This window comes from Nansenia antarctica (genome assembly GCF_963989245.1).
Source record: "Nansenia antarctica genome assembly, chromosome: 3".
Taxonomy (NCBI): domain Eukaryota; kingdom Metazoa; phylum Chordata; class Actinopteri; order Argentiniformes; family Microstomatidae; genus Nansenia; species Nansenia antarctica.
This window is the reverse complement of record NC_137688.1, coordinates 10,161,998-10,174,497: the sequence shown is the minus strand read 5'-3', so window position 1 is coordinate 10,174,497 and position 12,500 is coordinate 10,161,998. Positions and strand designations below refer to the sequence as shown.

General features: G+C 48.4%; 1 protein-coding gene across 1 annotated transcript in view; it reads right to left on the bottom strand.

Annotated features, from left to right (window-relative positions):
* diaph2 (diaphanous-related formin 2) overlaps nt 1-12,500 on the bottom strand; it is a gene marked incomplete at its 5' end in the record, with an annotated part of 433,487 nt that overhangs the window by 184,226 nt on the left and 236,761 nt on the right. The window lies entirely within an intron of this gene.

Here is a 12,500-nt window from a genome sequence, read left to right as displayed (position 1 = left end):
AGTTGACAAACATAGCTCCTTCCCTAAGGCTTGCTCTGTCAGCCTCCCAAAGCCAAGGAGATAATTGTGTTCCTGCCGTAATCCTGGAGAGCGACACACACACTGCTGCTTGGCTGAGCACACAGCCTGCATTAATACCATAAGTGTTGGACAAGGACTCAGGGGAGCAGACCCAATCTCCATGACAGTAAGCCAGGGAGATTCCTCACACAGGGTGACACTCTGTGTCAGTGAATCTCACCCTTAACTCCCCTTCACATACAGTATGCACTCTCTCTCTGTCTCTCTCTCTCTCTCTCTGTCTCTCTCTCTCTCTCTCTCTGTCTCTCTCTCTGTCTCTCTCTCTCTCTCTCTCTGTCTGTCTCTCTCTGTCTCTCTCTCTGTCTCTCTCTCTCTCTCTCTCTCTCTCTCTCTCTCTCTCTCTCTCTCTCTGTCTCTCTCTCTGTCTCTCTCCCCCTGTCTGTCTCTCTCTCTCTCCCACTGTCACTGTCTCTCTCTCTCTCTCTCTCTCTCTCTCTCTCTCTCTCTCTCTCTCTCTCTCTCTCTCTCTCTCTCTCTCTCTCTCGACACACACACACACACACACACACACATACACACACACACACACACGCACACACGCACACACACACACGCACACACACGCACACACACACACACACACACACCCCAACAATGACGCTTTCCAATACAGATCAGCCCACAATAAAGAGCCCATTGCCTTTGGAGCCAGGCCCCTGGGAGTGAACATATTGTATAAGGGGAAGGACAGATATGATGAAAGGAAAACAGGGGGGAGGAAGAGGTGGGCTGCATTTTCAGGTAGAGGCTGCACACAACAGCAGCAGCAGCAGCAGCAGCATCAGCAGAGCTCACTCCTTGGTCCCCCCCCCCCTCCTGATGGCTTCTGGGAGAAAGCAGCACGCCTCGCCACTAATCATCACAACTTCTCTATTTATTTAAGCCCAAGGTGGGAGTCTCCCAGGAAATCTATAACAAACAAGCTGTTCCCCTGAAACTATCTGCATATTTGAAGAAACAATCAAAGAGGCAACATCTCCTGAGCCGGGGGGGAGAGGAAGAGAGAGGCTGGAGGCGTCCTGGCAGCCAGCAGCCAGCCTCCTCCGCCACGCCGCTGTCAACACCTGACGTCAGGGAAGAGGTTGTATGGACTAATGTATGGCACCAGTGTGTTCACCTGTATGGCACCAGTGCTCACCTGTGTTTCTTATTCATTCTAGACCTTGGTTCAAGGGGCGGATTACCCTCGAATGGGGCTACTTTTGATCACACTGGGCCGGAAAAAGGCAGTTGGGCTGGATAAATAACATAATATAGTACTCTGGAGATTTCTTGGATAAAAGTCTCATCCCGTTCTGCTTCCTCAACCTTGTGCAGGTACCTTGTGCTCTCCTCCTTACTACCAACTACAACATCGTAGTAAGATAAGTTTAGCCTTGGATGTTTTGTCTGTAGGTACCTGCAGCGTGTTATGGGTTGGGTATGTGGAACTCAATTCCAAACGCACATTCATTGTGAGTCTGAGAAAAGGCTGAATACGCTGAATGGGTACAAGGCCGTAGAAAAAATGTACATACAAAATACATCCGGACATTCTTATGATTGTGTATGGGGGTGTTGTTGTATAGTGCCCGGAAAATAACTGTTAAAGGAAAGCCTTCAAAAAAACGACATTGGAAAACCAGAACATGTGAACATATCTAGTTTCATTGCGTATCAGGGTGAATCATAAACTCTTTTTTTGTTCACCTCTGCCCTTGGATATAGTCACTCTGCACACGGTATTCAAACCACTCAGTCATGGTGAAGTGCCTCATGACTGGTCCCCTGATGAATGACATCACAGACCCACAATGCCCTAGGTCAAGCGCAGTGGACCAGTTGGCCGAGGCTGTGCATGAGCTAAGTGTGTTTTTACTCAGCTTGGTGGCCGGGATCCAAGAACCTCGCTGAGCTTCTCACGAAGACAAAGCCTCTGACAGAGAAACTAGAACCCAGAGAAAATAAAACATCAGGAACTACTCATTTCCCCAGGGGAAAGCGCACATTTTTTTGCGGGGGTGGGGGGGGTATGTTCATCCATATCTCTCTCTCTCTCTCCCTCTCTCTCTCTCCCTCTCCCTCTCTCCCTCTCCCCCTCTCTCCCTCTCTCCCTCTCTCTCTCCCTTCCTCCCTCTCTTTCCTGCCAGCTGCATCTCCCACCTGGGTACCTCACACTCTCGGCACGTCGCTCCCCACGCGGCCGTCAGCGTCTTAGCTGTCCTCGCCCTCTGCCCGCGGGGGCCCTGCGCCACCTCAAATTAAACGCAAAACAGCGCCTCTAATAAGCTAAAACAGACACATTACAATCTCATACTGCCCCATCATGCTCTCCTGGCTCCCGCTGAGCGCCGAGGGTCGGCAGAAACACAGGGAAGGTGTTGGCTGCTATCCGCTACACGCTTGCTGATTCAATTATGCCACACACCGCACGTTCCCCCGGCGCTCCCCATGTGGACCGACGGGTCCTGGAGGGGGTCTCGCAGGCTGACTGCTGCTTTAGTCATTCCCCAGGATGTGTGGACAGGATGATGATAGGCGGCCAGTTGAAACCAGATGGCTGAGCCGCGAGAACAGAGCGCACTCTCGAAACGTGTTTAAATACAAATCATAGCAGGAGAACTAACCGACAACTCCGTTTTATTATCAAGACATGTTTGCACACATATAATAGTTTGGGAATGAAATGCTGTCCAAGTGTGCCTCTGCCAAGTCAGTCTTAACCACTCAATCCTCCTTATGGGAGTATGGTTTGACGGTTGATAAAAACCACTTGCCAAAGCTTAAACGTGTTTTACTGGTTGCCCATTGGCTAAAATGTAATACTGTGAAAACAACACCAGCCCTCTTGGAGAGCTTTTATTTGTTAATGCAATCTCCCATGCCTGGATTGAGTGCAGAGCTGTTTGGAGTGGGCGGAGGAAGGGGGTGAAATTGGCAGCCGGCAGGTTTTCTGGAGCTGACAGGCACAATGAAAGCACAGACCCATTTCTCGTCAACATGTATGATTTCCATGACAGTCTGTCAGACCAGCACGGAGCGATAATGCAGCCTTAATCACAAATTAATAACAGAGAGAGGAGGTGGCTATTATTAATTGTTTTCCTTGGAAAACAAAATTTGCATTTGGCGCAGACGCAGACTATTGACACGATCAGGTGATAGGTCCCTTGGATGAGAATGGGCTGGAAGGAATGTGTTGCTTTTTCCTGGCCGCTCGGAGAAACCTGTTAGACAAGCAAGCTGGGCCTCGCCGTGAAAAAAAACAACCTCCTGTTGAAACCCCAACAAACAATACAACTAATACAGATGGCTCGTTAAGATTTTATGCGGAACTCCTATTGCACGAAATAAATTAAAGTAGTAAAGTGAGTAAAGACACGCTGAGCACATGTAGGACACAAATGCTGCTGAAAAATGAATGATGTCTTGAGAGCAGCAGGTCCTTGTAATATTCAGAGCAAATCGCATGCATAGTTGAAACATACACCAGATGGGCCTCTCAGGAGAAAGGAGGTCAAATGTTTCATGGTCCAACTTGACCAAAGCAAGTGAGACTACATGAATGTGTCAGTATAATATATACATAGCCATGGTTTTACAACACCTTGTTGTAATTCAATATCTTTACAAGCAGGGGAAGTACAGTGCATTAAGAAAACCGTATCAGGAGGGGGAAAGCTATTTAACAATCACATTTAAACAATAACATAAATGCTCCGCTGTTGCCAAGATAACCACATGAATGTTTGGCCAGCCCAGCATAATAGTTACATTTCATTATCGGAGGAAAGGGAGTACTGTATAACAGCTTGTTAGAGAGCCAAGAGGGTCTACCAAAGGATTGAGGGATTTCATAAAATAAAAATAAAAACATAAATATATGCAAAAGAAAACTGATTTGGCTAGTTGGAGAAGGCTTGGCGTCTGCGTAAGCCTTGTATGTGAGTTTTGGAGGGAACTTCGCCCAGGGGAGGTTCCTGATACCCAGAGTTCTCCATCACTGGGGCGTTCAGTCTGTTTACTGGCGCTTAATCTTGCTGCTGGTCGTCTTCCATGTGATATCTCCCTACAGGCGGTTCCAGGAGGGCCTGGGGGCCTTACAAAGCTAAACACTACCACATGTTCACTTCCGGACGGATCCAGGAGACTATCTACTCCGGTCCACAGAGCAGAATAGAGTGCAGCAGCCACCAGAAAACAAAGTATGCGGCATTCAAGGAGGAGAGGCCTTGGAACACACACAAAAAAAAGAAGAAAATAAACCACTGATGACAAGTCTCCCACACATGTATTTAACGACAGCCGCCGCGACATAGAGTGGAGCAGACAATGTGGAGTCTGGCTGTCCCTGGGCCAATTTATTCCCCCGAATGTGCAATGTGCCTGAAAACATGTGCTCTGTCCTCCATCTCAGGGACTCATGCTGGGGATTGAGCCACTAGAGCTGCCAGCCCCTCTAAAGGAGATGGATTCTGATGAGGAGGCGAGCCACGGTAGGCCTCCGTATTGCCTCACCTGCTACACTCCAGCTATCACTTCTAGACGTGCAATACTGAAAATGAGAAATGAATGTATGTTTCAAACCAGATCTGTACTGCATTTGCTGGTTTTTCACTGAGGCTGCCTTGGCTGTAGAGAGCTGGTGTTCGGCTGTATATGTTGCCTTGAGTGGTTTGTGTTATTCTATGTCCCTACTACACAACACAGACCTCTAATTACTAAACTGTACCATGTACCATGTAGGGCAGGCTGATTCCAGGGTGTTACTTTCGGAGTCTTTTAATGAAGCCAAATGACAAGTAGCATTATTATTATTATACATATGAGACAGTGGAAAGCCAATTTGAGACTATATGGGGTAATTTATGTTGTTTGTGTTGTGTTTTCTGAGTTTGTGCTCTGGTGAAATGGGTCAGGAGTCATTGAGATCTTTCATATTGGCTTGTAAGCTTCCAAGCATGCATTTCACCACACTAGCCAGATATGTTCCAAGGTCGGTTGCCTTTGAAGCTCGGTGTCTCTTTCAATTTCACCAACTAAAACTGAAAACAGATGTGGAATACTCCCCTGAGAACGAACAGGTTTGTTTTTGTGGATGAGTAAAAACGTATTAAGAAAAAAAATAGATAGTGGGTGTGAGTGGACACAGAGTTTACTAAAGGTCCACTGGCAAAGTATAGGGTAGCTTAAAATAAAACATGAACATGGCCCAATCACTCCTTGAATAATGAACGAGACCCTCCAAAAAGGAGAGCGCACTCAGCGTCTGAAAACAACATTTGACCCGTGAATTCCAACTGTGACCCATTTCTCCCATTGACTAGGGCTAAACATTGGTCTCTCTCTGAAGTCAATTTACTGTCTGGGTATACACCCTTCTCTCCTTTCCTCCCTCTATCGAACATCTCAAATGCGTGCTCCAACTCTCAAAAAGGTAATCCATTTCTCTTTCACTCTGGGACCTGAAATTGTTTCTTTTTCTTTCAAGCTGGCAAACCCACATTGAATCGGTTAGGTTAGTCAATAATAATAATACTAATAATAAAAAAAGGGGCACAAAAAGAATGTGAGCACAGCATAACAAAGGCTCTCGGATCGAGATAAGTGCTTAATGTATATTCCAAATTTGGAAAATGGAAGGATTTTCAGAGGCACATTTTTATTATGTGGTCTGGAAAATTAGAGTCGGGAGCCATTCTATCAGAGCTCATGTATTACCGGAGACCACTTTGGGCGTGTACTCATCCAGTCATGAGCGAAGGGCCTCACAACATTGATGTTGAGAGATGTGGGTAATAAATACATGTCTGTGGGACTGAATAGGTATAATCTGTCCTTGCTCTGAAAGCACACGTTATTGAAGTGATTTGTATGACAGATATAACAGCTTTGTTCATACCCAGCTTGACCTTCGCAGTGCTGGTGCAGTGGGGGACTGTCTCTGTCTCTCCAGCAATAACACCCCACTCCCAAACCCAAGGTGAGGACATTAGAATGGAGCTGCTGCAGCTGGGGGAGAGGTTGAGCTCTCCTCTCATCCATGCAATCATCATCATGCCCAATGAAAACAGGGAGGGGGAGAGGAGGAGGGGGGGGGGGGGCTGGCTGATAATGATAATGATGATGTTGGAAATCACAGTGTGTGTGTGTGTCTGTGTGTGTGTGTGTGTGTGTGTGTGTGTCTGTCTGTGTGTGTGTGTGTGTGTGTGTGTGTGTCTGTCTGTCTGTGTGTGTGTGTGTGTGTGTGTGTGTGTGTGTGTGTCTGTCTGTCTGTCTGTCTGTGTGTGTTGGTGTCTGTCTGTCTGTCTGTGTGTGTGTGTGTGTGTGTGAGTGTGTGTGTGTGTGTGTGTGTGTGTATGTGTGTTTAACTGTCTCTCTGTCCAAGGTCACCTGTCCAGCCCCCTGCAGCTGGTTCTAGTCGTCCTAGGTCTAGCAGTGAGGGGGCGGGGAGGAGAGAGAATGTCCCAGTGTGACACACTGACCCCTGGCCCAATAATGGTTTCAGTATGAGGGAAGGAGGAGGGGGAGGGGGGGGGGTGAGACACACATCTGGGCCTGGAGCTGGGCCCAGTAGGATAGCCGCCTCCTCAAGTCTGATACTCATCAAAACACACAGTTCTGTTTTATGTTCCGTTCTCACTCTGACCTCAGCCAATTGACCCCAGAGATGAGAGGGCGGGGGGGGGGGTGGTGCATGAGACTCCACGTATTCCTTTATATCAGACATGGACATTCAGAGCCATAACCTGTTGTGTTCTCTTTAAACAAACCTAGAAGCTGTGTGCATGTAAAGGAATCGGCCAAGCCTCAGTGGGATTCAACCCCTGTGATGACTCATGATCATCCAGCCGTGTTTGCTTTCATGGATTAAACCCATCCAGAGGTTTCCCATGTATTGTATGAGCCGCTGGAGCATTACTAATGCCTCATTCCTACTGGGGAGGATGTGCTGACTCCTACACTGCTAACAGGTTATCTCATAGACTGGGCCTTTCTGACTAATGGGAAATGAAAACGACTTGGTCTTCCATGAAGGAAATGTACTGGAAGGTGGAGTACTGCATAACCACAGTAGATACAGTCAATGAAAATACATCACACCCCAAATGCAGCCGTTAGCTAACTGATACAGGAATAAACTACGCCACTACGAGATATATTAAGACACATGAACCTGATTAAATAAAAGAAGAAAATCAATACACGACTGGCATAAAAAAATACTAAAACAAAAAAACATTCTCATCGCTACCATTGACACAACCTTTAACAACTCTGTTGTCAGTCGCTGGCATCTTCGCCTCGTTGTTTTTGTTCTCCGTGTCTCCCAGACCAGAGTTGTGTGTGAGAGAGAGGCTCTGACCCGCTCTTGTAAATTGGCCGTAAAGAGAGCTCCTGAGAGCACTCTGTAGGATCGGGGGGGGGTCTGGCAGCCCGTGAGCTCTAGGAACCCGTTCTCTGGTTTGCGCCAGGGCAGCTCGCCGTGACCCACTGCCGCGTGAACGGCCGGAGATAGGAGGAGGCGGCGGCGGTTCTGATGCTCCAAAATGCTGTCCCCCCCCTCCCCCCGGCGTCCATTAGAGGCCCCGCTCTGCCAGCTGGGTTTAAGCATTCGACAGGCAGCGCCACATCCAAGGCTCAGGTCACAGCCCGGGAGGGGAAGGCAGAGATTTGAGGACCAGGGGCCTCTTCCTGAGACAGCTAGAAGGATAACTGACTCCCAGTAGTCTCTATTACCTCTCCCAGCTCCACGCTACAGAGGCCCTGGGCCAGACGTGGTTCTAGAGTACACAGCGCAGGGCTATTATAGGAATATACACCAGATACTGGCCACCTTAACTGTTCTTTCCCTCTGCTTCCCCAACTAAACCTTCAGATATAATGGACAGGACACACGCACGCATACAAGCACGCACACGCACACGCGCGCACACACACACACACACACACACACACACACACACACACACACACAGGTACACTAGTCTTCCCGAACAGAGGGCCACGGGTGTGTGTGTGTGACCTATAATAATAAAAAAAACACTGCCATTGTGAAACCCATGTTCTTAAGTGTCTGTTTTTAGCATAATACCATTGTTACAACTTCTACATCACACATAGACAAACATCTGGAAGCATTTTCGTGACTAGCCAACATTTCCAGGTCAAGTGCTGAGGTGTGATTAACACCTGCTTTGAAGAGGCGTAAATGGTCCATGTGTGATTATGGCCTTATGGTATTGTTACCGTTGGCGACTGTGTGTGATTGTGTTCCCATCATCAAAGTGATTCAAGTGACGTAACAGATATTAGTGGCTTACCCGTTTCAACCGTAATGGGTCACACACACATGGACAGAAAGACAATAACAGTTATTTACACGATCAACGCATAATTCATTGTGAATACCCAGCTTGCCTCTGGGTACCTCACTATGTACCTCACTCTGTACCTCACTCTGTACCTCACTCTGTACCTCACTCTGTACCTCACTATGTACCTCACTATGTACCTCACTATGTACCTCACTCTGTACCTCACTATGTACCTCACTATGTACCTCACTCTGTACCTCACTCTGTACCTCACTATGTACCTCACTCTGTACCTCACTCTGTACCTCACTCTGTAATAATGGCCTGGGGCCATAGTGTCCTTCTCTCTCTCTCTCTCTCTCTCTCTCTCTCTCTCTCTCTCTCTCTCTCTCTCTCTCTCTCTCTCTCTCTCTCTCTCTCTCTCTCTCTCTCTCTCTCTCTCTCTCTGTGTCTCTCTCTCTCTCAACAAGTGGCACTGTTTGTCACTGTTTCATGTGACAAAGTGTGTGTATCCCTTTGTCAGCTGACAGAACATAATATACCCTCATGGTCTCTCAAACTGCGTTTCTTTTCACTTTCATCCTTGCCTTTACTACGATGAAGACATGATGAAAAAAACAAGCGAGCAGAGAGCGAGATACAGAGAGATCGTGAGAGAGAGACGGGGGGGGGGGGGGGGGGGGGGGCTTGGGGGGGGAAGAGACAATGATCCATTTGTATTTTTGAACTCGAGTAGTATTCGTGTTTGTGTGCTTCTTCCCTACCGCCTACATCTTCGCCCCCGTCAACTTGTGATCATGTCTCTTCCAGTGATTTTCCAGGGCCCTTCCCCACGCCCAGCGCTTACAGAGCCAGACTAACTACTGAAGAGATAATGACTGCTGGGACACAGGCCTCTGCAAGCTGCTGCATTCTGGGACGAGGGCTGCACCCGGATACTAATTGGTACTTTAAAACCATCACTTCCTGTGTGGCCGTGTGGCCCGTGTGATGTGGTGACAGCGGTGTGCGGGACTGCTTTTGGTTTTTCCACGGCTCTGATGTGGAGCGGAGGAGACTCGAGTGTCTACCTGCTGTCGCTCCTCACTGGTCACACCGTGCTACTGGTGTTTTGGGGTTAAGAGGGAAATGTTCCGTTGGGTTTTCTGACTGTTCCTCTATTCAAAGTACTGAGGACAGAGTGGAACATGAATCATGGTAACCTGAGGAGAAGAAACACAGGGGTGTGCGGCTCTATAGGGTTTATGTTTAAGAGACGGGGCTGAGTATTATCCCTTCTCTTGAAGGTTAACCGACGGATTGATCCAATTTGTCTACTAAGGTGTGAAAGGACTTAGGAAATATTTGACACGTCTGTGCAGGGAAATGTCAAGGTTTGCTGAAGGATGAGAAAGGAGGAAAAAAAATGGCTTTTCCTTTCTGGCGGGGAGAGGCTCCACGGTTGTTAGCAGCAATGGGCTTATCTCAGGAAATCAACACTGAGAAAAATACATACAGTATAATTATAAGTCCCCAATCGTATAGGAGACAGCAGCTGCTAAGGCGCATGCCTTTCCACTCAGGCACACATGCCTACTATATATCGTCCCTTGGTGATGATAAACAATTGTTGATAGGCGTTGAGTGCTGGGTGTGTAGTGAGCGAGAGCGCGGTGGCCTGGGCCGGGATGTGATTGAGGCTGTAACAGCTTCCTCCGTGTCACTTCCTGATGACTATTCTTCAGGCAGTTGCAAAGAAAACATGCTCCGGTGACATGGAGGTGTCACAGCAGACATGGCCTGATTAAAGATGTACTATTCTGCATCTGGAGGGGGGAGGGGGAGGCAGACATGGCCTGATTAAAGATGTACTATTTCACATCTGGGGAGAGAGAGTGGTCGAGGCGAGGTGAGGCGAACGCGCACACGCATGCACACACACACACACACACACACACACAAGCACACACACGCACAAACACACACACACACACACACACGCAGATGCACAAACACACTCAGTCGTGAACTGCATTTGAATATGCTGCCAGTGTAGCTGTACAGCTGTATACCTGCCTTGACTCCACAATAAGCAAACTCTCTCTCTGTCTCTCTCTGTCTCTCTCTGTCTCTCTCTGTCTATCTCTCTCTATGCATAACGGATCAAAGAGACATGGCAGTTATGCTCAATCAGCTCTCAGGCCCAGGGGCGAAAGGGAGGGGTGGGGGGGGTGTAACATTAGGACAAAGGAAATCAGAGCCACTAGGAAAACAGTGAGAGAGAGCTGGCCCGGGCCGGCCCGGGAGTCGCTGGAGGAAGGCACGCAGCGGAGAGGCTTGTTGATGTTTGAGCGGGGCTGGGTTTGACACTGGGGGGCTGGTGTGCTGGGTGTGTGGGTTGAGCTGGGCGCTGGGTCCAGCTGGTCAGGGAAAGGGGGAGGGGGGAGGGAGGGAGAGGCTTGGATTGTAGCTCCCCTCGGGCCCTACTGGCTTATGTTACTAAGTCTATCCTCCCATCCTCCCGAGGCTCCCCCATCACACACCCACACACTCACACTAACCCCCCTCAGCCCTCCACTCTGCATTAACCACTTCCTGTGAGACCGTCATCCACAGGCCGCTGACAAGCCAGTCACCGCCGGAACAGCCCTTAAGAAAACAGACGCAGGTTTGTGGGGAATAAGGGCGATGAAAAAAGAAAGAACCCAGAGAAGAAAGGAGGTAAAGAGGACCGAAGAGACAGTGTAAAAAAAATAATATATATATATCAAATATATATACACCTCACATCCTTAAAACATCCTTCAGTATGGCTTTGTGACTTTGCTGGCAGATAACAACCAATTATTCATACTTCAGATTTGGCTTCCAAGAACGCTTGGCATGACACGACATCCTGTCAGAAGGTGCAACCTTGATTGCAGTCCCCCTTGTGTGGTCTAATGACAATAATCCCAACAGTTCTAATCAAGCTTAACGAGTTCTAATGATAGACTGTGCGGTTGTGAGGCAGCCGTCAGGTTTGCAGGGGACCACTGTGTCTGGTGGGCTTTTGTTTCTCTGACTCACACAGAGGCCCTGATTACCGCGCTGGGCGGGCTTATAAATAGGAGGTCTGACCCTCCTCTGCAGTGGAATTAGGGGTAACCATGGCGGCGGGGCGAGAACTGTGTTCCGGCCTCTCTCTCTCTCTCTCTCCCAGCGGGCCGGATTACGAGGCGTTTACGAGGCCTGCTGCTGCCCGCTCTCTGGATCTCTCTCTAGATTGGATTCTGTATTAACCCTCGGGCAGTAAAAGTGGAGATGCGGCTCGTGGAGCCTTGTCACTTAGTGCTCTGGTTTGCCTTGTAAAGTGCAGCCTCCCGAGCCGGCGGAGGAGTCCAGTAAAAAAAAAAAAAAGCTTGTACAGGGTTGAGCTGTTACGGCACCAGACCCACATCATCAGCAGAAATCACTGTGTTATACACTGTGTTATACTGCCACCGCTGGCTATCTCAATTGAGATATCAAAGGACATTTTATACTTCCCGACCAACTCTCTGGTTTTATCCTTCTATTGTCCGATGGAAGGAGCGGCCTCCCAGCCTCCCAAGTGCAGGAGGAGGGTATTGTGTTGTGGCCGTCTGGTGGCCCTGCAGTTCATGCAGAGAGTGCTTTCCCAGGAAAACAAATCCATAAACAACATCGAATTACAACCGGACCTTCGGCGAGCGAAGCAGGCCTTTCGGGTCACTGCTGGACGGAAGGAAATGTATGTATTGACAGAATCTACACTCAGGAAACGAACCGACCCAAACAGAGACACCGTTTTAGCCGTCCCGCTATTCGGTATTCCGGGTAGAGAGGAAAACAAATATGTTTGTGTGGCTCTGTAATATGATAATGCCCCATGGCTGGACATCTTCAGAACACATGAGGCGATCAATAGGTAGGGTGGAAGGAGACCAGGCAGTGGGACTCCTGACTCATGCCTCTCTCTGGCTGGGTTCGGAAATAGCATACTAGCGTACTATTCATACTAGGTATGACGTAGATTTGAGTATGTATGTGTATGTGTGTGCGCGAGAAATGCCCGGATGGTATACTAGATCCGCGAAACATTTATGAATATGTGGCGTGAGGATACTTTTCATACTCAACTTC